The 23,692-nt window shown below is 41.2% G+C and overlaps 1 protein-coding gene and 1 long non-coding RNA gene across 7 annotated transcripts in view; both read right to left on the bottom strand.

The window, feature by feature from the left end:
* Window positions 1-23,692, bottom strand: part of DOCK9 (dedicator of cytokinesis 9) — a 290,594-nt gene that overhangs the window by 264,302 nt on the left and 2,600 nt on the right. The window lies entirely within an intron of this gene.
* On the bottom strand, window positions 1,497-13,135 carry LOC125934172 (uncharacterized). Its single transcript, XR_007461256.1, has 2 exons — window positions 8,806-13,135; window positions 1,497-8,437 (listed from the first exon to the last, which is right to left on the bottom strand). It is a non-coding gene; the product is annotated as an uncharacterized LOC125934172 (long non-coding RNA).

Here is a 23,692-nt window from a genome sequence, read left to right on the forward strand (position 1 = left end):
CCTTTTATTAGACAATATTTCAAAAGGCAAAAGATGTGCCAAAATCCTGGGGGGCGGGGGGGGCTACCACTTCCAAGTACTTGTACATTACCTCTCCCAAAACCGTACATGACTAGCAAACCAAGAAAAATGTGAAATGGTGGCAACTTCAAAAACCTGGCCTTAGTGATTCAAACCCCCAGCTCAGCAGTACTGGATATCTTGACATAGGTACCGTGCAGGTCACAGAGCAGAGCCCGGGCTCTACCAGGCCAAGTGAAGAACCAGACGGGCCATCTGCTAGTGTCAGCAGCCCCAAGACCCCCTGCTCTAACACCACATCGCCCCTCCCCCACCCAGCTCCACATGTCCCGTAAGCCTAGGCCATTTACTGAGGGTGCCCCACACACCTTGGCCAAACACTCCCCAGCGGAGGCCTTAGAAGCACTCAGCATATTTCAACAAGGCTGAGGAATGAGGCAGAGCCAAGGAAAATGTTTGGGGTAGCAGCTCAACCCCTTGGAGGACCCATGGGTCACATGCGGCAGCGCCATGCCAGCCCCACTCTGGAGACACGTCTCTACCATCCAGGCCCTGACCGAAGACCACTTTGTGGGTAAACCCAAAGCGCACTTTGCAACTCTTACGTTCCTTCTCAGAAGCTTAGGACACCCTGGGACACCTCCTTCCTTGCTTCTCTGACACCCCACCCTCCTGGTCTTACCATCTCTGGTCTATACCCCACCCTCTTACTTCTCTGGTCTACAGGTCCAGACACCCATGAGGTCTCCTCTTCCACTACTGGACCTGTAAAAGAGTGATGGGGCCACTTCTCCTTGCTGCCACACCCTTCGCCCTAGGGAATCACAGCTACTCCCACAGTTTCCAGGCATGTCCACAGGAAGCCTCAAATTTTAGGTAGGTCCACCACAATCAGAGATTCTGACTCCATATGTCTGGAGTGAAGCCTAAGAATTTGCATTTTTTTTAAATTTTTTTTTAATGTCTATTTATTTTTGAGACAGAGAGAGACAGAGCATGAACAGGGGAGGGTCAGAGAGAGAGGGAGACACAGAATCTGAAACAGGCTCTGGGCTCTGAGCTGTCAGCACAGAGTCCGATGCGGGGCTCGAACTCACGGACCGTGAGATCATGACCTGGGCCGAAGTCTGACGCTCAACCGACTGAGCCACCCAGGCGTCCCAAGAATTTGCATTTTTAATAAGAACCCTGAGTATTTGGATTCCTGAGCTCTGTATCAACTATCTACTTGATACAGCCATGTGCCTGGTCCGGGGACATCCTAGCAGGTCAGACTATATTCATGCTGAGGTCACCTTTCTTCTCTACCCTGCTCTCCCCTCCATCCACAGCTCCAGATGGGCCTACAGGCATCATCCTCAATTCCTCATCTAATGAATCACCAAACCCCACCACATTTTGTATTTTGAATTGTCTATGTCCTGTCACTCCCACTGCTATTTCCCTAGTTTAAACCATCCATGTCTGACATGTATTACTCAAACAGCCTCTTGATGTGCTCCCTGCCTCTGGTCTTGTCCCTTTTAAACCACTTTCGCCACAGCCAGACTAATTTTCCAAAAACACAGATCCAACTGTGTCCACCACCCTGTTTAAAATCCTTCAAGGACTCCCAAACAACCTTAGGATAACATTCACTTTTTAATGTAATACACATACCACAAAATTGCTTTGAAGTATACAATTCAGCGGGGTGCCTGCGTGGCTCAGCTGGTTAACCAGCCACCTCTTGACTTCGGCTCAGGTTATGGTCTCACGGATCATGGGATCCTGCCCTGACTTCACAGAGCCTGCTTGGGATTCTCTCTTTCCCTCTCTCTCTGCCCCTCCTCTACTTGCACTCTCTTTCTCAAAAGTAAACTTAAAAAAAAAAGTGTATAATTCAGTGATGCTAATATATCCCCAGGGTTGTGCAACCATCATAACAATCTAATATTCACCGTTCCAAAAAGATACCCTGCACCCATTAGCAGACACTCTCCCTTCGCCAGGACCTGGTAACCACTAATCTAGTTTCTGTTCCTGTGGATTTGCCTATTCTGGACATTCCAAAAAAAATGGAATCAAGCAATATGTGACCTTTTGTGTCTGGCTTCCTCCACTTAGCATGTTTTCAAGCTTCATCCATATTGAGGAGATATATCAGTACGTCACCTCTTTTTATAGCTAAATAATATTCCTCTGTGTGAATATACATTTTATCTATTCATCTGTTATGGACATTCGGGTTCTCTATTTTTGGGCAATTATTCATAATGCCACTATGAACCTCCATTGTGATATCTAATTTTATGTATCAGATTGACTGGACCACCAGATGCCCAGATATTTAGCTAAATATTATGTCTGGGTATGTCTGTGAGAGTGTTTGGGGATAAAATTAGAATTTGAATCAGTGGACTCAAGAAAGCAGTTCACCCTCTCCAGTCTGGGTGTGCATCGTCCAATTCGTTGACAATCTGAATAAGACAAAAAGGCCAAGGAAGGAAGAATTTGGTCCTTCCTGCCTCGTTTCTTAAGCTGGGACATCAATCTTCCTCTGCCCTTGGTGTTGCCGGTTCTCAAGCCTTCAGACTTGGACTGGATTATACCACTGGTGTTCCTGGGTCTCCAGTCTACAAATGGTAAAATGTGAGACTTTTCAGCCTCCATAATTGTGGGGGACAATTCCTTATAATAAATCTCCCGTTGCTTCTGCTTCTCTGGAGAATCCTGAGTAATACATCCACGTAAAAATTTTTGTGTGGACATATGTTCTCAATTCTCTTAGCTATATGCCTACAAGTGGAATAGCTGGGTCATAGAGTGACTCTATATTTAGCTTTTTGAAGACCTGACAACAAGGTCTTCAAACAAAAAAGTGCAAACACTTTTCCAAAGTGGCTGTGCCATTTTACATTCCCACCAGCAATGCATGAGGCTCAAATCTCTCCACATCCTCACCAATATGACAATAACAGAGAAGACTTATTGCCTGTCTTTATGTTACAGCCATCCTAGTATGTGTAAACTGGTATCTCACTGTGGTGTGGGTTTGTGTTTTTGTTTTTTTTTTTTTTTTTAAAGTTTATTTTGAGAGAGATAGAAAGAGAACACAACAGGGAAGGGGCAGAGAGAGGGGTGACACAGGATCTGAAGTGGGCTCTGTACTGACTAGCAGAGAGCCCGATGGAGGGCTCAGACTCATGAACAGCGAGATCATGATCTGAGCCAAAGTCAGAAGCCCAACTGACTGAGCCACCCAAGTGCCCCTCACCATGGTTATGAGTTACATTTCCCCGAACAGATTTCTACAGTTGAGCAGAGCCATTTGTATATTTCCTTTAAAGAAATGTTTGTGTAGATTCTTTGTTCATTTTTTAAGTTCTATTTTAATTAAGCTTAAGAGTTCTTTATACATCTAGATGTAAGTCCCTTATCAGATAAACAACTTACATATCTTTTCTCTTATTGGTGTATTACCTTTTCTCTTTCTTCATTGTGTCCTTTAAAACACAAAAGTTTTCATTTTCATAATGTTCAATTTATCTATTTTTTTTCTTTTGTTGCTTGTGCTTTTAGTGTCATACCTAAGAAATTAATGCCTAATCCAAAGTCATGAAGATTTATAACCTATGTTCTTTTTCAAAGAGTTTTATAGTTTTAGATCTTACATTTAAGTCTATGATCAATCATAAGTTAGTTTTTACATATGGCATGACATTAGGACCCAACTTCATTCTTTTGCAACAGATATGCAGTTGTCCCAGCACTGTATGTTGAAAACACTGCTCTATCTCCGTTGAATGGTCTTGGCACTCTTGTCGAAAATCAATGTACTATAAATGTATCAATTTATTTCTGGACTCTCAATTCTAGTCCATTGAAATATATGTCTATCCTATGCCAGAATCACTCTATTTTGATTACTGTAGCTTTATAGTAAGTTTTAAAAGCAGCAAGTGTAAGTCTTCCAACTTTGTTCTTTTTTCAAAATTATTTTCACTATTCTGGGTTCCTTGCATTTCCATATGAATTTTAGGATCAGCTTATCAATACCCACAAAAAAGGATGCTAGAATTTTAACAGAAATTGTTTTAAATCTGTAGATAGATTTGTGAACTGGACATCTTAACAATATAAGTCTTCCAATCTATGAACACTGGATGTCCTTCCATTTATTTAGTATTCTTTCTTTTAACAATTTTTTTGGTAGACAAATCTTGCAATTTTTTTGTTAAATTCAGTTCCAAGTATTTTATTCTTTTTCATGCTATTGTAAAATGGAATTGCTTTCTTAATTTAATTTTTGGTTTATTCACTGCTAGTGTAGACAAACACAATTGATTTTTCTATATTAATCTTATGTCCTGAATCTTTGTTGAATTCCTAAGTTCACACATGCCCTAGACGGCCCTTTGTGTTGGGCTCCAACTTACCTCTTCAGAGCTCTCTCTTATCACCCTCATCTGGGACTATAGGCTTTGGTCATATTGACCAGCTTTTAGCTCCTGGATGATTCCATGCTTTTTCTTGCCTCCAGGCCTTTGCACACACTGTTCCCTAAGGTTAGAATAAAATATCTCCCTTTATCTGGCCCCTTTCTTCTTATCATTCAGGTCTCAGCCTAGATGTCACTCCTTCTAGTCCAGAACAGGCATCTTTCCTATGTCATCACAGAACATCCCACATGTTTCTTTTCAGAATTCCTATCCCACTATGTTGGAACGGATTACCTGTTAATCTCCTGATCAAGGAAGGTCTGTGAGATCAAGCACCATATCTGTCCAATTTATAATTCTTTCCCAGCTTCTAGCCCAGTGGCTGCTATGTAACAGTAGTCAATGACTATTTATTACAGAATCTACCAAAAGCAACGTGTTGTCTAGTCCAAGCTTCTACACCTTCCATTTTACATGTTAATCCTGCCTTACCTATAATAAAATAGCTAGTAGACAGATTAAAAAAAAAAAGCCCAAGACAACTTATCTGTTTAAATGTTTATTTATTATGAGACAGAGAGAGAACACCAAGCAGACTCCACCCTGTCAGCACAGAGCCCTACATGCAGCTCAATCCCATGAACCATGAGACCATGAGACCATGACCTGAGCAGAAATCAAGTCGGCTGCTTAACTGACTGAGCCACCCAGGCACCCCAGCCCAAGACAATTTAATCCCATGCCTTATAAAGATTTCTCAAAACAATTTAATCCCATGCCTTATAAGGATTTCTCAAGACAATTTAATCCTATGCCTTATAAGGATTTCTCACACTATCTTTATAAACTAAAATGGACTGAAAGTATGACTTACTGATAGCTGCTCTATAAATGTTTACTGAGATAAAGGGAGAAGTGTCATCCCACAAAACACCTAAGCATTTGTCAATATGGCAAAACATGGAGGGAATGGGAAGGTCAAGAAGATAATGCAAAAGGGCAGAAGCCAATGTACATTTCCTCTTCCCCCTCAAAAAATTGTTGTATTCTCCTGTATCTTCTCTTTTATATTTTCTTTATCTCTCTTACAACCAAGTCTCTCAAAGATATCCTCTCTCCCTCCCTCACACACGCAAACACACACACACACACGCAAACACACACACACACACACACACACCACTCACTAATATAAATCTATCTTCAGACTTCCTTCTTGCCCAGCACTCCTTCTCCTTGACTGACAAGATATGAAATACCCTGAGTTGACCAGCTTCTCAACTGACCACTACACAGTTTTCTAGCTCCAAACAAACTTGGAAATCATCAGGTCTAAAACCCATGGCAGAATGGAAGGCCAACCTCAAAGGTAAAAAGTCACCAGTGAACATGTGGCATGCAGGCAAGACAGCTTCCATGGAGAGTTTTCAGGAGGATCTTCCCTGACCCTGTCTCCACTCCCACAGCTGCCAGAAAACCCTGGTTTTCTCTCCTTCGCCACACTGCTCTAATTTTCCACGTCTAAGTCTTTCCAGCCCATTCCTGTACCATTCAGTTGCCCATAGGTGTTTTCTAATTTTCCTATAATAAACATGAACTGTTCCTGTAATAAGAGAAGCAAAAGTTAGTTCTTTTTAAAAAGAACCAACAAGTGATTCCCTAGGAGGTTATAACAAACCATCCTATAAATCTAATTTGGAAGAATTGGAGTTTTTTTGTTTTTGTTTTGAGAGAGACAGAGAGAGAGAGAGGGAAAGAGCACGTGAGTGAGGGAAAGAGGCAGGGGTGGGGGGGAGACAGAGAAAGAAAGAGAGAGAGAGAGAGAGAGTATCCTAAGCATGCTCAACGTTCAACATAGAGCCCAACACAGGGCTCGATCCCACAACCCTAGGTTTATGACTTAAACCAACATCAAGAGTTGGACACTCAATCGACTGAGCCACCCACTTGCCCTAAGAATTTGCCTTTTTTATGTGATTTTTAAACCTAAAAATAAATATAACTTGGATAGAGTTTCAGTTCATTGACCCCTTGCAGGCAAACTTAGAATGACCTCATGAGAAACAGAATAATTGTTTCATTTTTCTAATCTGTCATGTGCTATAGATCTCTGTGTCTGACAAGTTTTTAAATCACAAAGCATAAACTTATAACCATCTTATTAAGCACCATAAATAAAAAGAAAAGCATTTGACTTGGCCGCAGTGACTGATTTCCTTCCCATCCCCTCAGATTCCTTAAAGACGCAGAAAGAATGAGGTGCATTTGTCTGCATTCTCTCCCCCAAGCCTTCTCCAACAGGATATCTCCATCCGCTGCTTGCTTTTTGTTCACTGCTCGTAACAGGAAAACTCGCTTTCCTGCTTTCTCAATACCAAATGGGTTAGTTCTGTGGGGGGGCGGGGGGGAACATCCCCTCAGAATCCACCCCAAGGCTACACAGAAGGCAAGAGAAACAAAAGCTGGTCCATTCTTTCCCCAAATATTCCATTGGCAGGCAGCCGAGGACCACGCCAGTTTGGTGGTTTAATATCCTGTCGCTTCCAGCAAAGCGGAAAAGATAGAAAAAATTATAAAATTGCCATCCCAGGATCCCAGAATTTGCTTTGCTGGTGTTAATATGTGTAGGGCATTCATCATGACACCACCTTTCACAGGAAAGGAAAAACAGCCACTGTCAGATAAGTTACACTGTTAAGAAAAGGCCTATGGAAAGGTGCATGGCTTTGAATACAAGGGGTCCAGGAAAAATATCAACAGAAGGAATCACTCTTCATGTTAGAAGAATTTTAATTTTTTTTTTAATGTTTATTTTACTGAAAGAGAGCAGAGTGTGAATGGGGGAGGGGCAGAGAGAAGGAGACAGAATCTGAAGCAGCTCCAGGCTCTGAGCTGTCAGCACAGAGCCTGACACAGGGCTCGAACCCACGAACTATGAGATCACGACCTGAGCTGAAGTCCGATGCTTAACTGACTGAACCACCCAGATGCCCACATGTTAGAAGAATTTTAAAGAAAGGTTCAGTAAACAGGGAAAAATCAACATTAAGGTTTGTGCAATACGTCTGTCTAGGCAGAGTCGAGGTGGGAAAGAACAGAGACCAATAAAGTATGAAAAGCAAGCTCAGAGCACAGAAGATGACATAACCCTATTCGTGTCCTGTGAGCCAAAGACGACGCTACTGGTGATGGTCCCACAGCCCCTACTCAGGCTGCAGGAAACCCCTGACCAGCCTCAAAGTCCCCAGCAGGGCGATATGCACATTCCTACTAAACACTGGGACTGGGCCTCACTCGAGTGTGGGCACCCTGTGTCCAAACACCATCCTCCAACCCGTAACTCCCCAGAGTCACAAGACTCTGTCTCAGTCATGCCCCTTTTCTTCAGGCGCTAAGATGAGATCCCACCTGCTCCTGGCCTATGCACGCATCGTTCCCACTGCCCAAACCAAGCACTTGGAGTAAAACCTCCCCAACTACCATCTCCACAACCTACAACATGCCTTCTCAAACTCCCCGCAGTGAAGGTGCCCTTCCTCCCCCAACCTATCTGGGACCAATACTTTTATAAAATGCAAAAGAATAATAGTAACTACTAAATGAAATTTTAAAAAAGGAAAAAAAAAGATACACAAAATAAAAGTCCCAATTTTTTATTAGATTGAATAAAGTTGGCCTGTCAAATTGTTAAAGTTTCTACACCCTTATTCTCCTCTGTATATAGTTCATCACAGGTCAGCTATAAACGATTCACAGGCAAATCCCTGTCTGTGGGTATCACGTTGAGCTGCACTACCTTACAGTAAGAAACGGAGGTTCAACACCTTCACATTTTTGCTTCCTACTGTGTTTCTCTATTCTGAAGCCCCCCCACTGAGACCTGCAGATCTTCTTCCATTTAGGGTAAATTCTCCTTGTATCCTCCTCCTTTTTCTTTTATCATATGCCTTCACCAATGGGCTTCCTTCTGACCTTCACAAATCTCTTGGTCAAGGCTGGAAATAAAGACATGGGAATGAGTCACAGAAATAGAAGTAGCAGATAAACTCTCTGGAAAGTAGAAGGAAGAAAACAACAGGTACTCATTCTCCTAAGGGATGGCTACAGTGGGAATCTGAATGGGAAAACAGTAACAGAGAGATGTGAAAAAAAATTAGTATTATCATTCACCATATTGACTAATAACCAGGTAACATAACAGTATTTAGATATCAAAGGAAGATGGGATTTCAAAGAAAAGAGATCTATGGCCATAGGAAGGAAAGAAATCCAAGAAGGGGAAAACTGAGAACCTTTTTCCATCTATAATTTATCAATCCATGCAGTGACTTAGCTTGTATTTAGAAATGTTAGAGAAGCTCACCTCCAAAACTGAATTGGGGCCTTCTTGTACAAAGCAGCCACATTTTCTCTTACCTAAAACAAGTAAACTTTAGAACTCTGCACAAAGAGTGGTAAAATTAATTACCTGACTATCTTGACTCTAAATAATTATGATCCTACCATTTTTAAAGGCTTCTTTAATTTTTCCCTGAAAAGGGGAGACAGGAAAGTTCGTTCCAAAAAACTGATAGGAAGTCAGAATGTCAGGCTTGCAGACCATAGCAGAGAAGGCAGCTGGTTGGGGCCCCACGGTTAAACACACACTGATCATGACGGAGTATTTTAAAGAGGACTAGCTAGATAGATGGTTTTTAAAGCTGTCTGCTCTACCCTAAACACTCTAAAAAATGAAGGCCACTAACAGCTCACTGCTAATCCTTTTCTCTGGTGGTAGTTTATAATGCGAGATGAGATTCTCATCTGTCTGCAATGGTTTATCTGAAAGCAGGAGACCAGATAAATTTACACTCCCCTCAAGACCCACGTAAAAAGGAGGGTGTTCTCAGATTTCTGCATCACCACTTTCCTGGTCTCCCAGGGCTGAAACCTAAAGCTATATTTAATACCTCCAGCTTCTCAATCTCACCCAGCCAGGGAACACTAAGCTCACCTTAGTGTGGGGCAGAAGAAGATTATTGGTAAATATTTATTGAATAAATAAATAACCTAATCTAATCAGGTCCGAATACCCATCCAGTTTATCCCAAAATACTTCTTTTACACATCACCTTTTTACTTTATGCCCTCCTCATTACTTCCTGTCTAAATTATGGCAAAAGTCTCCTAAGTAATATCTAAGACCACAGCTCTCTGCCCCCATGCCCATCCATGTCCCAGCCTCTAGACTCCAACCACACAGTCACCATATTCCTGCAGCAAAACTCTAATCAGGGCACCTTCCAGGTCAAAAACCCAAAACAAAGAATAAAGTCAATACTCCACGACCTGGCCCTTGTCCACCTCCTCCACACCATCCCGCGTGACCCAGATCCATATATCCCTAACTCTCTCTACACTTCACCAGTCTTAACTACTCACTGCTCCCCAGGTACAGCCCATGATTTCCTCTCCAGGAGCCTTCACCTGTGCAGGACCCTCTATCTACAACAATTCAAGTCTACTTTCAGCTCAAAATGCCATCTCCTTCATTAAGCTTTTTCTGATTCCCTAGACTAGGAGTACTCGCCTTCCTGAGGACTCTTTAAGGCTTTACTTATAACTCTCCAATGATACAATCTTCTATTTAAATGTGCATAAAGCTTATTTTGCAATCTTCTCTCCCCTATTAGTGTGTCAACACCTTAGGATAGGATCTGCCTTACTCATCCTGGTTCCGCAAATCACTGAGGACAGTGGTTGGCACATGTAAGGACTCAAAAAACGTGCTCAACTAATTTGGTGCATATGTGAGATTAAAAATCTATCTATTCAGATATACATGGAAACACAGATGTGAAAGCATCTACAATATACCTGTGCATCCATATTTATCTGTCAATCAAATACTTGCTCATTTCTTTTCCCAGGGTATTATTAACATGATCAACACATATCCTTAATGGCAGGAAGCAAAATAATTAATTAAGATAAAACCAAACAAAAACCAAGCCCAAACCAAATGCAGCACCTTCATATAAGAACCATTTTTAGTACTTTATGAACAGATGTTTCTTTGCACTTGAAATAGTGACCGGTACCTTACTATTTATGCTATCATTAGCCTAACTGCAATGAGCAGGATGTCACCTTGCTTCCAAAAACCCCCATGTTAAGTACTCAGTATCTTTTACAATCAGTAAAAACCCAGGTAACAGCGCCATGCAAATCTGTGTTCCATGGAGCCTAAAGATCCTAACGATTTTGCATAAAAAACTTAATTTTCTTTTCATGCACAGTTCTTAAAATCAACTCAGATTATTTTTAATCTGGAGCTTCACAAAAATTAGTTTCATTTTCAGTTCTGAAGAAAAGAGAGGCTTTACAGTTCTTGCACTATCAACTAGATAGTTGAAAACAAACTACTGTAATATACTACCATATTATTTAATATAAGTTTAAAATACTAATATGATACTGTTATTAAACTTCACACTACTTGTGGAGTTAAGTAAGGACATAATCAAGATCCAAATCCCTGCATGTTTGGGGTCTTTGCACCTAGGAGACACATTCTAGCTGCCCAAAGAAATTAATCTCATAAATGCCCTATTCTCCCTAGTTAGCCTCAAAGTAAATCACATGTATATAGCTAAAAAAATCTTAATTTTAGGACTCTCTGTAAGGTTAACAGCTACATTACCATAAAAACAAAAAGCCTTCCCTCCCACCTCTCTAGCCCACTCCTTTGAGCCCTAACCCACGATTCCCACTGCACCATTATCACTGATGTGAGTTTCCTCCACCCTCACCCAACAGCTTCATGAGGAAACAGTCTACCACCATGCTGCCACGAGCATGTACATCAAGCTTCAAGTTTCCTGGGTGTCACGGAAGCAGAGTAACAGATGTGGAGGTCCTGGTATATTTCTACTTCCCTAAAAGCTGACTTGAGTCTCAGCACCTTCCTGCAAATTTGATCTGCACTAGTCACAGCCTTCCTTCTTCCTTGCAAGAAGCCAGAGAGCCAAGAGGCAGAGGACTCCCAAAGGGGAACACCAACCCCAAAACTCCCCGGGTCTCATCTATGCTCCTCCTTCCCTCTAACACCCTTCTTGAAGACAAGGTCTGTGTCTTAATCAAATGTTTATCCTTCAGTGTTTGTTGAGTAAATGAACGACAGATAATAACCGGGGATCTACTGAACACTGAAGCATAAGAACTTAAAAAACTGTACTAACACTGCATTTTTGTCTGCTAATGTCATCATTAAAAACTCAAATATGACTCAAGATCTGCTAAGATCCTCACGGAAAGATAAACAAGCGGACAGTGAATCCTCAGGAGGCTCTAGGGCAAGATGCCCTAGCCTGATAATATGGAAGATGACAGGGAAGCCTGGAACAGAAAAGACTGGGCTCCATCAGGCCTCTGCCCCTCCCTTCTCAAAGGTCCCTGCGGATGGAAATGAGCTCCAGGCTGCACCAGGCCAGGCTCCAAACCTCAAGATCTGGTCAGAAAGAATCAGCTTAAATCCATTCTGGGCTGGTTAGTGCCTCCCCTACTGTACAGGTGACACAATGCAGGCCCTAGGCCAGGATACAAAGTTGTAAGTGTCACAGGCAAAACCCAGTTCTCCTGACAAGTAGTATACTGCTCACTGGAATATGCTGGGATATTATGGAGTAGGGCTGGTTTGGGACTTATTTCCCAGAATGGAGGATGTGCAAAACACCAAGACTCCATACTGTCAACAACAGAAACTGGGCTTCTTTATGACAATTTCTAACAAATGAAGCCACGGGAAAAGACAGCTGCGATTCTCTCAAATTCTAGAAGCTATTCTGAAATTCCTTTCCTCAAATGGAGCTCTCGATAATGTCTACCAAAGGAGCCTATCCTCACCACCCAACCTGTGGGGTATCCAGAGCCCATAATCTTCACTCCTCCTTTCCAGCTTCGAAACTCCAGACCATGATAACTGATTTATAAAAAGTGACTGTCCCCAGTTCAAGAAACCATCATCTTCTACTAATCATCCCTCTTCTCCCTCACCTCCTCTTACACAGTACAGAAATCTCAACACCAATGTGTTTACTAAAGTTTGCCTGGATATATTAACTCTTCCAGGAGAAACTAATGCTGTGTCACCAATCTTTGCCTCTCTCAGTTTTGAGCAGTTTTAAGTTTTATGTTCCATTAAAAACTTGATGTGTTAATTGGTTTTTCACAAAATTACCTCCAGATAAGACAGTAAGGCACACGCATTCTTCAGTTCGGAAAAAAAAAAAAAAAAAAAAAAAAGAATCCTATAACAGTAGTTATTACTAATCTTCTAGAAAAAAAATAGCATTCTCTGAGTTTTTCTTCAAAGAATAAAGAAAATCAAAATGGCTAAATGAATATATTAAAAGCCAGAGGAAAAAAATTGTAACCTACAAGATTAAATATTCTGCAAATTCTAGCTAGTATAATAGTTTATAAATGAGTCTAACATACTATAAATATTATGGCACCTCTGCTCTCACCATAGGAACTCTGCTTTCTACTTAAGAAAACAGCAATATGTTAGAATGACAGATTAAATAAATTCACTGAACAATTTTAAAAATGCAACTTTTCCTGTAATAATACAACTTGAACCAAAATGCCATTTATAGCTGAATATTTATTTTAGCCAAGGCAAAGCAGCCTGAAAGGTAAAATGACCTACATTAACAGACCTTATTCTACAGTAAAGAATTTTAGGTTAATAGGCCCAGGAAAGTCTTTTTCTCAAGCCAAATAAGATTTGAACCAAAGTACACATAAAACCATGATTTTCTATCCCTTAAATAACATTATTTGACTACTAAATTAATTCTTCATTCCTCAATAAGTTTCTATTGAGACCTTTTTTAAATTAATCTTGTAATTCTTGCCTTTTAATTCCTTCTCTCTTTCCTCCTAACCCCTTAACAGAAATGTAGAACTCCTTTCTTGGCTTGTAGAAAAATGAATGTCAATTTCACCTACCAACTGGCCTGAGACTGATGAAATATACAAGCAAAAGATCCATGGTGCAAATGGATGTATCATAGTCTGATATAATCTGATTATCATGGTCTGTAAAGATATTCAATGAAATGCAAGTGTAAACAGAGTAAACTCAATTATTTCCTGTGGTCAGTGGAAAGTACACTGGACCCAGAGTCAGTAAACTCAATTTTGTTCTTGTCTATAATACTAACTAGCTGTATGAGCACAGACTAATCGCTTAACCATGATAGATCTTAATCTTCATCTGTAAAATTAGGAAACTGGACCAGATGACCTCAAAGATAACTTTCACCTCCAAAACAATATGATTTCATTTCCATGTCACAAATTTCTCCCAACCCAGAGAATTCATGGTACTTTCCTGAAAGGTGTTTAATGATTCAAGTTAACAATTTAAAAGTTCTAACATACTTGGGGCACCTGGCTGGCTCAGTCAGAATATGCAACTCTTGATCTTGGGGCCATGAGTTCAAGCCCCACATGGGGCATAGAGATTACTTTTAAAAATTTTAAATTTAAATTTAAAAAAAAGTTTTCAGGGGCGCCTGGGTGGCTCAGTTGGTTGAGAGTCCAACTTCAGCTCAGGTCATGATCTCACGGTTCATGGTTCAAGACCTGCATCAGGCTCTGTGCTGACAGCTCAGAGCCTGGAGCCTGCTTCAGATTCTGTCTCCCATTCCCTCTGCCCCTCCCCCACTCATGCTCCCTCCCTCTCTCTCTCAAAAATAAATAAACATTAAAAAAAAAAGTTTCCAAGAAACTCAAATTATATCATTCAGACAATCCCTGCCATGGAAAAACTGCTAAATATTAGTCAGATGACCTTAAGTGAGTCATTTGATTTCTCCTGTCTTCAGTTTCCTCATCAAAAAACAGAAGTAAAGTAACTATCCCTGTCTGACTGGATTTTCCGAAGGCTCAAGCAAGACAGTTTTTTGAAAGAATTTTATGAAACTGTCGAATGCAAAGTTTCACTATTTCACATGGGCCTTCTTCTATGAGCATTTAATGTAGGATCTTAAACTGATTGACAGGTTTTTTTGCTACCAAGATGCAAGTGTCTGTCTCACTTCAGGAGCACATTTTACATCAAGATACACACTTGTTTAAGCACTAAGATACACACGTGCAATTTTCAGAGTCCTAATTTTATATGCAACACCAAAATTTTCCTCCTACGTTGATTGTGTTTTGTATTCCTTAATAGATTATTACTATCCATTTGTGAAAGTAATGCAATTAGGAAACAGAATATATAAAGAACAAACTATATGCCTACTTTTCATGTATTTCCTTCCAACATTTTTCTTTTTTTTTTTTTTTTAATTTTTTTTTTTTTCAACGTTTCTTATTTATTTTTGGGACAGAGAGAGACAGAGCATGAACGGGGGAGGGGCAGAGAGAGAGGGAGACACAGAATCAGAAACAGGCTCCAGGCTCCCAGCCATCAGCCCAGAGCCTGACGCGGGGCTCGAACTCACGGACCGCGAGATCGTGACCTGGCTGAAGTCGGACGCTTAACCGACTGCGCCACCCAGGCGCCCCCCAACATTTTTCTTAAACAGGCTATTTCTTACACAGTTGTGATCATACATATTTCCGTATTTTGCTTCTTTTTCCCCCAACATTGTAATTTTTCCACGTTATAAATTCTCCCTAAATGGCACTTTTAAGGGTCATATGATATTCTTACAGGTTGCTCTCATAAGTAATAAAAGCTTGTACTTACTGGGTAGTTACTGTGTGCCAAACCCTACTCTAAGTGCTTTACATGCACGTGCTCACTTAATCATCACAAAGATCTACAAGACAAGGGCCGTCATAGTGTCCATTCTCAGGGTAAAGAGCCTTCTCAGCAGAGCTCGGGTTTCGAATGTCCGGAGCCCAAGTTCTTATCCGTTATATTCCACTGCATCCCTAGAAAGAACAATCCCCCATCAACATCATCTTGGTTATACTACCAACCTTTTCTATGTTCTAGAATTCAGGAACTAAACATCTGATATTTAACTTATTCCTGAAACAAAAGAGCATGGTTTATCATAGCATCTGTAAGGTCATAAACCTTTCTCATGGACAAAATACTACCTCTACTTTTTTCAGTGAATCATTCTGTATAGACTGCTTATAATCTCTTTTTTAACTTAGCACAGTAAACATCTTTCCACAGAACATTACTATAGCCACACGACAGAACATGTATTTTCTGTTAAGACGAAACGTATGAAAATAGAGCATGTGAATCTCAAACTAAGAACATACAAGTTTCAGAATAAACTTGAGAATAAAGTGGTCAGTGGAGACCATAGGTAGTTTGTGGACATCAGCTTCCAGATTAACTCTCAGTGAATCTAGCTAACATTCAATAAATGTTAATCTATAATAAATAAATGGCCATGTCTCTAACACAAGCACTGGCCCAGCCTGCCTCCCAAAGTAGACACACCCAAGTACTATCTTCATGGTATTTATCCCTGCCAAATTCAAAGAAAGGAGGTGGGGAGATTCAAACACACCATTTGGCATTAGAGTTCTGATCAGATAGTATGTTTCCTTGCTATCAATTCACTGATAAGCACTCAAGGAGTCTGTTAGAGAAAAAGTGCCAGAGATGTAAAAGAAACAGAAACAACTTCACCATCCACGTACTTCTGCATGGTTTGCAAGACTCAGATTCAACTGAATGGAAGGCACTTCCAGTGGTTTTTATTGGTTGTATTTTTGTTTTATTTTGTTTTGTTTTCAGATCAGTTAGCTAATAAATAGCTAATACAAGAATTAGATCAGTGTGTTATTTTATACACTGAAGCTCTAAAGAGTTGGTGAAGATAAATTGTCCTAAAAAAGAAAATTAATCTGATTTGTACCAAAATGTGTGGCTGCTTTCAAAAACTATGCAGAGATCATGCAGATTTACTGACAACCTGACCAGTTTTTTTCTAAACTAAAACAAACACAGGGCCAGCCCCAAAGTGATATTCTTACGTGCAAGAAGATAACCAAATCTGTCAGGTGGCAATGAAAAATTAATGACATAACGGAACTGAGCATTAGGAAAATTAATCTGGCAGAGGGAGATGGGCTAGAATGAAGTAAATAGAAATGGGTACAGGGAAGTGAGATTAAGGGCAAGGGAGAATCAAAAAAAAAAAAAAAAGATGAAAAACTGAAAGCGTAAGATGTAGTCTTCAGGATTCATTTATTCACACGTAAAATATTGGTCGAAGCCCCGCTATCTGCCAGGCCCTGGAGAAACTGTGGTCAACAAACAGTTCAGTGAGGGAAACAGACATTAAACAAACGTACACACAAATAAATATCTAAATTGTGCTAAGCGGAACAGAGGAAAAGAACAGGCAAGGCCTGTTCGGGTTTGGGTGGGTAGGCAAGGCCTCTGTGAGGCAAGGGCATGTAAGTACAGTTCCAGAAACCTAGGGGAGTGGCCTGGCAGATGAGGAAAGAGGCAAGAGGTGATTATTATCCCAGGCAGAGGTAAGCACTCCTGCCAAGGTCCTGGGGTATGAGAGAGCCTGGCATCCGGAGAACATTAAAGCCGAGCCAGTGAGCAACGGCAGAGTGGTGCCTGACAAGGAGAGCACCTTACAGTCCAAGCTCCTATTCCAAGGGCAGTGGGAAGCACTATTGTGTTAAGGATTCAGAAAAAGCCTTAAGGATAGAGGAAGAAAGGCAGCAAGGAGACCAGATAGGAGGGACTATGGCGGGGACCAATGGAAGGGCAGGAGACAGAGGGAAGGGGACAATAGGTCACAGCAGTCAGGAGTGCAGCTCACCAAAGATCTTAGCTCTCCTTCCAGGCACATAGATAAGAATGGACTTCCCAGCTCTTGGAGCTAGGTGTGGCCAATGGACCGGAAGCAAAAGTGTGTGGAAGAGTAAGAGTCTATGAGGGAGTCCCCACACTCTTTCCCCCCAACAAGGACACACCATATTCAAGATGGTGGCTGTCCCCAACCCAGGTCCCAGGATGTGGATAACATGGCCCCAGCCATCCTCAACAAACAGGCAGCACTGGGAGGGAAAAAAAACCCTTCTGAGCCACTAAGGTTTGAGACTCATTCGCCCACACAGAAGCAGAAATAGGACATAATGGATGCAGTGATGACGGAAAGAGGAAGGCAAAAGGAGATGAAAAGAAGAGATAAAGGAGGAATGAGAGATTTCAAAGTCGGTGGCCATGACAATAATGCCTATTGCTAAGGAAAAGAACGCAAAGAGGATGGCTGGTTTGGGATGAAAAGTGGCATTATGTTTCACTGATGCTGAACATAAGGGACTGGTAGGACAGCCAAGTACACGTGTCAGACAGGTCCAAGTACACATGGACAAGCAGGTCTAAGCTGGGGAAACTGAGATAAAGATTCAGAAGTCCAAGTGAAGGTGGAGAGCTCCCTTCAGAGTAAAGAGCAGAGATTAAATGCCATGAGCCAATGGTGGAGAAGGGACCCGTCAGGAATGCCCCCAGGTGTCTGGGTAGCAAGGGGACAGAGTGAAGACTGGAGCATGGAAGAGAACCAGAGAAGGGGAAGGAGGGGGGCTGAACGGCATCAAATGCTGCGGGCCAACAAGTTGAGAGGCCACCCCACACCAAGGACAAGTCAGACTTCAAGGGCGCAATCCAAGGTTACACCATGCTTAGTAGCAAAGAGGTACTAGAACCCAAACAGCCGGGCCCAAGCCCCTGAACTTAAACACAAGCCTCCCTGCCTTCCAGTGATGCAATGGAAAAATTTTCTCAACAATATTCTTCTAAAACAAAACATAATGGTATCATAAATATTCCACATTCCACAACTTATTTAGATTACTGTCAAGATCTTTCGATAGTTTGCAGTTGGTCGGTATTTTACATTTTCTGCCCTGAGCAGTCAGCACTGTGACTTCAGACACTGAACTTAAATGCACATTTCAGGTTGATCCTCAGGAGAAATTCCCACAGTTATAAGTACTGGACCAAAAAAAGGGAGTGTGTTAAAGTTTTTGATATGAAGCCCAAATGCAAAAAGATTATACCATTCATCATGTCATAAAATCCAGGAGGCACAATTCTCACTAAATGCTATGCAAATGAGAGTCCCCGGAGTTGGGGACAGGGTAGTCCTGCAAACAGGAGTTCACCCATCCTTGCAAATGTCTTTTCTATCTTGGCAAATTTGCAAATTTATCAGGCAAAAATGGCATCTTGTTTTGATTAATGTTTCTCTAGTTATTAGCAAGGTTGAACATTTTTGTCTGCTCCTTATTGGCTAATTATACTCCTTTCTTTGAGAAATTGTGTATTAATGTCCTTTCCTATTTTTCTACTGGAGTGTTTTTCTTTTTGTAATTGATTTACAAGAACTCTCAATATATTTTTAAAAACGTAATACTATTAGATATGGATATAGATAAATAAAGTGCTTAGTGTTTCTAAGCTTATGACTTTTTATTTTATTTTGTTTTATTTATTTGGGGAGGTGGGCAGAGAGAGGGAATCTTAAGCAGACTCCATACTCAGCGCAGAGCCCAACCCGGGGCTTGATCCCATGACCCTGGATGATGGCCTGAATGAAAATCAAGAGTGGGATGCTCAACTGACTGAGCCACCCAGGCACTCCTTTAAAAAAAAATTTCTTTTTCATTTTATTTTAGGGAGAGAGAGAGAGCGCACAAAACTTTTATTTTCTTTATATTTTGGGCGTCTCTATATGGACAGCATGGATTTTTCTTAGAAAGAGAAAGAGTGAGAGCAGGAGAGAGAGACAGAGGGAAGTGAGAGAGAATCCTAAGCAGGCTCCACATTCAGTGCAGAGTCTGACATGGGGCTCGATCCCGTGACCCTGGGATCATGACCTGAGCTGAAATCAAGTCGGAGGCAGCTTAATGACTTTTAAATTTATAGTACTTGTTACACATAGAACAGAGGTTTGAGTGTTCACATGGGAAGGCAATAGGAAGAGTGGTTAGGAACACATGGTCTGAAGCCACAGTGCCCAGGTCCAAGACCCAGGCCCTCCACTTACAGCCAGGTCACCTTGTGACTCACCCTCCCACATGTAAAGCTCTAACGTATATCCTAGGACATAGTAAGTGCTCAATAAATGCTGGATGCGGATCTATTTAGTCAAGATAACATGACCTTACTTCTTACTTTATTAACATAACATGACCTTACTTGTGTTAAACATATTAAGTGATTTAAATACCTTATTTGATCTTTATTTTAAAAACTAAGATAATAATATCTAGTAATCCGAACTCTCAGATGAGCAAACTGAGGCTTAGGTGAAGTAACCTACTCCAAGGCCTCAGCTCACCAGTGGCAAAGCCACAGCTCACTTCATAAACGCAGACAAAACTGGTTTTTCCCTTTACTTTAATGCCTCTCCACCCTTACGTGATTATTCGTCGATGTTTTGTGCTGCTTCTTTTATTTATTTCACATGCAACTCTTATATTTAGTTATAATTTATTTTAGTATAAAAGGCAGGGCCCCAACACTGTTTCTTTGCAACACCATTTACTGAATGGAGCGCACTCACCACATTTGACTACTCCTTCCATGATACCCTAAATGATTACACACACTGAGTCCTGTTTCTGGGTTTTCTCTTCATGCCACAGACCTTTCTCCCTGTCCTTGGGCATGACATAAAACCATCACATTATTTACCCCCAAGGTTACACTTAGGAAAAGATGTCTCTAAGAAGCATATATTCAGGGACGCCTGGGTGGCACGGTCGGTTGAGCGTCCTACTTTTGATTTCAGCTCAGGTCATGATCTCACAGTTTGTGAGTTCGAGCCCTGCACCGGGCTCTGCACTAACAGTGCGGAGCCTGCTTGGGATTCTCTGTCTTCTTCTCTGTCTACCTTTCCCCTGCTCACCTCACTCTCCCTCAAAAATAAATAAATTAAAATAAAATAAACCTAAATAGGTTTCAAAGAGACAAGGGAAAAAATATATATATATTTTGTGATGTACTCTCAGCCAATCATTGAAATTGTTCTCCAAATTAGCAAACGTACCTCTCAAAATTTCTCCCCCTTCCTCCTAAAACTTGTCCCTCTTTGTCTAAGCTGCTGCTTGCTCCTTCTTGGCCTAGCCGGGCATTCCAAGCATTTGTTCAATCTCTCATTCTTTTCTAGGAAAAAAGTCCCCCTCATCTCTGCCTCTTCCAGGTCCTGTTTAGTTCCTCAGAACACTTTCCCACGTGCACCAGTTCCGCCATCTCATCTTCCTCTACGCGCTGAACCAACCATTTGACCTTTTAAATGTGCTCCCTTGTACTGTGATCCACCTTTCTGTGGACTACTGACCTGTCCACCTGTTTAGATCATAAACCCCCAGGGCGAGGGCTCGCTCTAACACAGCAGCGTATCTCCACCAGTCAGCAAACAGTCCTAGCACAGAGAAGGCCCTCAATCCACGTGGAGAAAGATTTTACAATTCCTTCCCTCCCTTTTCAAACTCAAGGCATTACTAATGCCCTCCTGTCTCCTAATATTCAAATGGACTAGAAACCAAAGAAATAGAACCTGTTGTTGATTATCTACTTAGAGATGGGCCTCCACCCTACTTCCTGTGTTTGGGGACATTTCTGTTTGTTAGGACTCCACCAGAGGGTGGAGAAAGACAGTGAGGTGATGCTCAGGCCAGTTCAGTTGCCGATTTACTAACATATCTGATTTGAAATTACAGCCAAAATGAGGTTTTACCTTACCTGAGGATTTCAAAGACCACCACCACTCGGGTCTCACGTTACCTGAGATAATACTGGAACTTTGAGCTGACTGACCTAAGAGGGTGAGGAAGGCCTCAAGCACATATTCCAGGAGAGAATCATCCCACACCTTCTGTCCATCCTCTGCCAGTTACACAAAGGAAAATTTAGTGACCTGACTTGGTTTCATTTCATTTCATACTGCTGGATGAAGGGCATGGAATAGTATCACTGGCAGGGGCTTGACATGGAAGGAGAGTTTGAAGCTGAACATACAGAGATAAGATCAATAAGGAAGTTGGCAGCCAGGTGACCCAGGCAGGCATCAATACCCAAGTTCATATACCTGGTAAACCCACACAAAGGCCCATGTCACAATATTTACACAAATCTTTCAGAGAAAGGATATTTTTAGGCCTTGGGTGATACAGTCCGTTAGATCTAGGCCATTATGATGCTATCTTTAATAAATCTGAAAGACTCAAGCAAGGTAAAATGCTTTCAGGAGCTCCAAAAGCAATCACAACTCAGCCTGTCTCGGGGAAGGTTTTCTTCTGAGCTTGCATATATTTTGAATGTACTGCCCTGCCTTCCCAACTATTCTAAATCATGGAAAACTAATTCTGGAATTGTGAGGACTCTTCCTTCATTAGCCAAACTCATAAATTACTTTTCCCACAACCAAGACGATTACTAGCAATACATCTACTACTCATAAAAAGCAACTTAGAATTCAAGCCTGTTGATAAGGAAAGAGCCTCTAGGAACAATCTAGTACAGCACCTCATTTAATATAATGGAGCCCTAAAGTTTAGGTAAGTTACACAACAGCACAGCGTGACTTAAGTGATTGGTCAAATATATGCCAGGCATTGTCAAAGAGCTTTCTCTATATTACTCATTTAATCCTCCTAACCAACCCTAAAAAAATAAGTACGGTTATTATCTCTACTCCACAGATAAGGAAACTGAGGCACAGCAAGTTTAAGTTATATGCCTAAGACTGCCCAGCTGGTAAGGGGCAGAGCTTGACTTACAAACCACATGCTCTGCCTCCAGAGCCCATGGTCTAAACTACTAAGCCTTTAGGATTAAAACCCAGGACTCCTAACCCCAGATAGGGTCCTCACTATCATAATTCTAAGCCTCATGAAAGAGAGAACCAGAGCAGCTGGCTGACTCAGTAGAGCATGTGACTCTTGATCTCAGAGTCATGAGTTCAAGCCCCACATTGGGTGTGGAACCTACCTTAAAAAAAAAAGAAAGAAAAACGAAAAAAGAAAGAGCTAACCACATTTGAAAAGGTCTGCAAACCTTATTTAAATCCTGATTAGAACAAACTACCTATCAAAGATGATTTTTAAGCAATCTTGGAAACCCGAAGAGTATATCAACAATTACTGTTGATGGCGTTATGTTGATGGCATGATGGCATTATACTTCCATACAAAATATCCCTATTTTTAACAATACGTACTAGAGGTATGGGGAGAAAGGACAAGAGACCCAGAATTCACAAACATACACACATACACAAAATAAAAAGTGGACAGTTGAAGCAAAGTTAGGTAAAATCTTGATAATTATTGAATCTGTGTGGTGGACTATGAGGGTTCATTATACTACTCTCTCCACTTTTTTGTATGTTTATTTTCAAGCTCTTCGAATTAATACAAAATCATTTTTAAAGGCCCGCAAACCTGAGCCTATGAAAAATGAAGCTATCAAACAATGAAAAACTTATGAGCACGTCTCACTTTCACATTTTAAAGCTTGTTTTTAAACAGCAGCCTTTAGTACCCACTAAACTATTTAATTTTGTTGTTTCTGATCTCACTACCAGCCACTCACCAGTACTAGAAGCAAGGGAAGAACTAGTTATATCCATATTCCCTTCATTTTTATCTTCATGAGGTCCCAATAGTTCATTTTTGCTTTTAATTCCCTTGCCCTTGGGGATGTGTCAAGTAAGAAATTGCTGAGGCTGAGGTCAGAGAGGTTTTTTCCTGCTTTCTCCTCTAGGGTTTTGATGGTTTCCTGTCTCATATTCAGGTCCTTTATCCATTTTGAGTTTATTTTTGTGAATGGTGTAAGAAAGTGGTCTAGTTTCATTCTTCTGCATGCTGCTGTCCAGTTCTTCTAGCACATTTTTAACTAATCTTACCCCATCTGCAAAATTGCTTTATTAGTCAGCTAGTTAAGAGTATTTATTGAGCATTTACTATGCTGTAGGCATTGTGTTAGCAGTGACCCAAGTTGTCAAAGACAGAGCAATCCTCTGTCCCTCTCTCTCTGCCTCTCTCCCACTTGCACTTTCTCAAAAATAAATAAAACATTAAAAAAAAAAAAAAAAAAAAGAGGGGTGCCTGGGGGGCTGAACTGGTTGAATGTCTGACTTCGGCTCAGGTCATGATCTCACGGTTTGTGAGTTCAAGCCCCACATGGGGCTCGCTGCTGTCAGCACAGAGCTGGCTTCAGATCCTTTCTGTCCTGCTGTCTCTGTTCCTCCCCA

The sequence above is a fragment of the Panthera uncia genome, assembly GCF_023721935.1.
Source record: "Panthera uncia isolate 11264 chromosome A1 unlocalized genomic scaffold, Puncia_PCG_1.0 HiC_scaffold_16, whole genome shotgun sequence".
Lineage (NCBI taxonomy): Eukaryota > Metazoa > Chordata > Mammalia > Carnivora > Felidae > Panthera > Panthera uncia.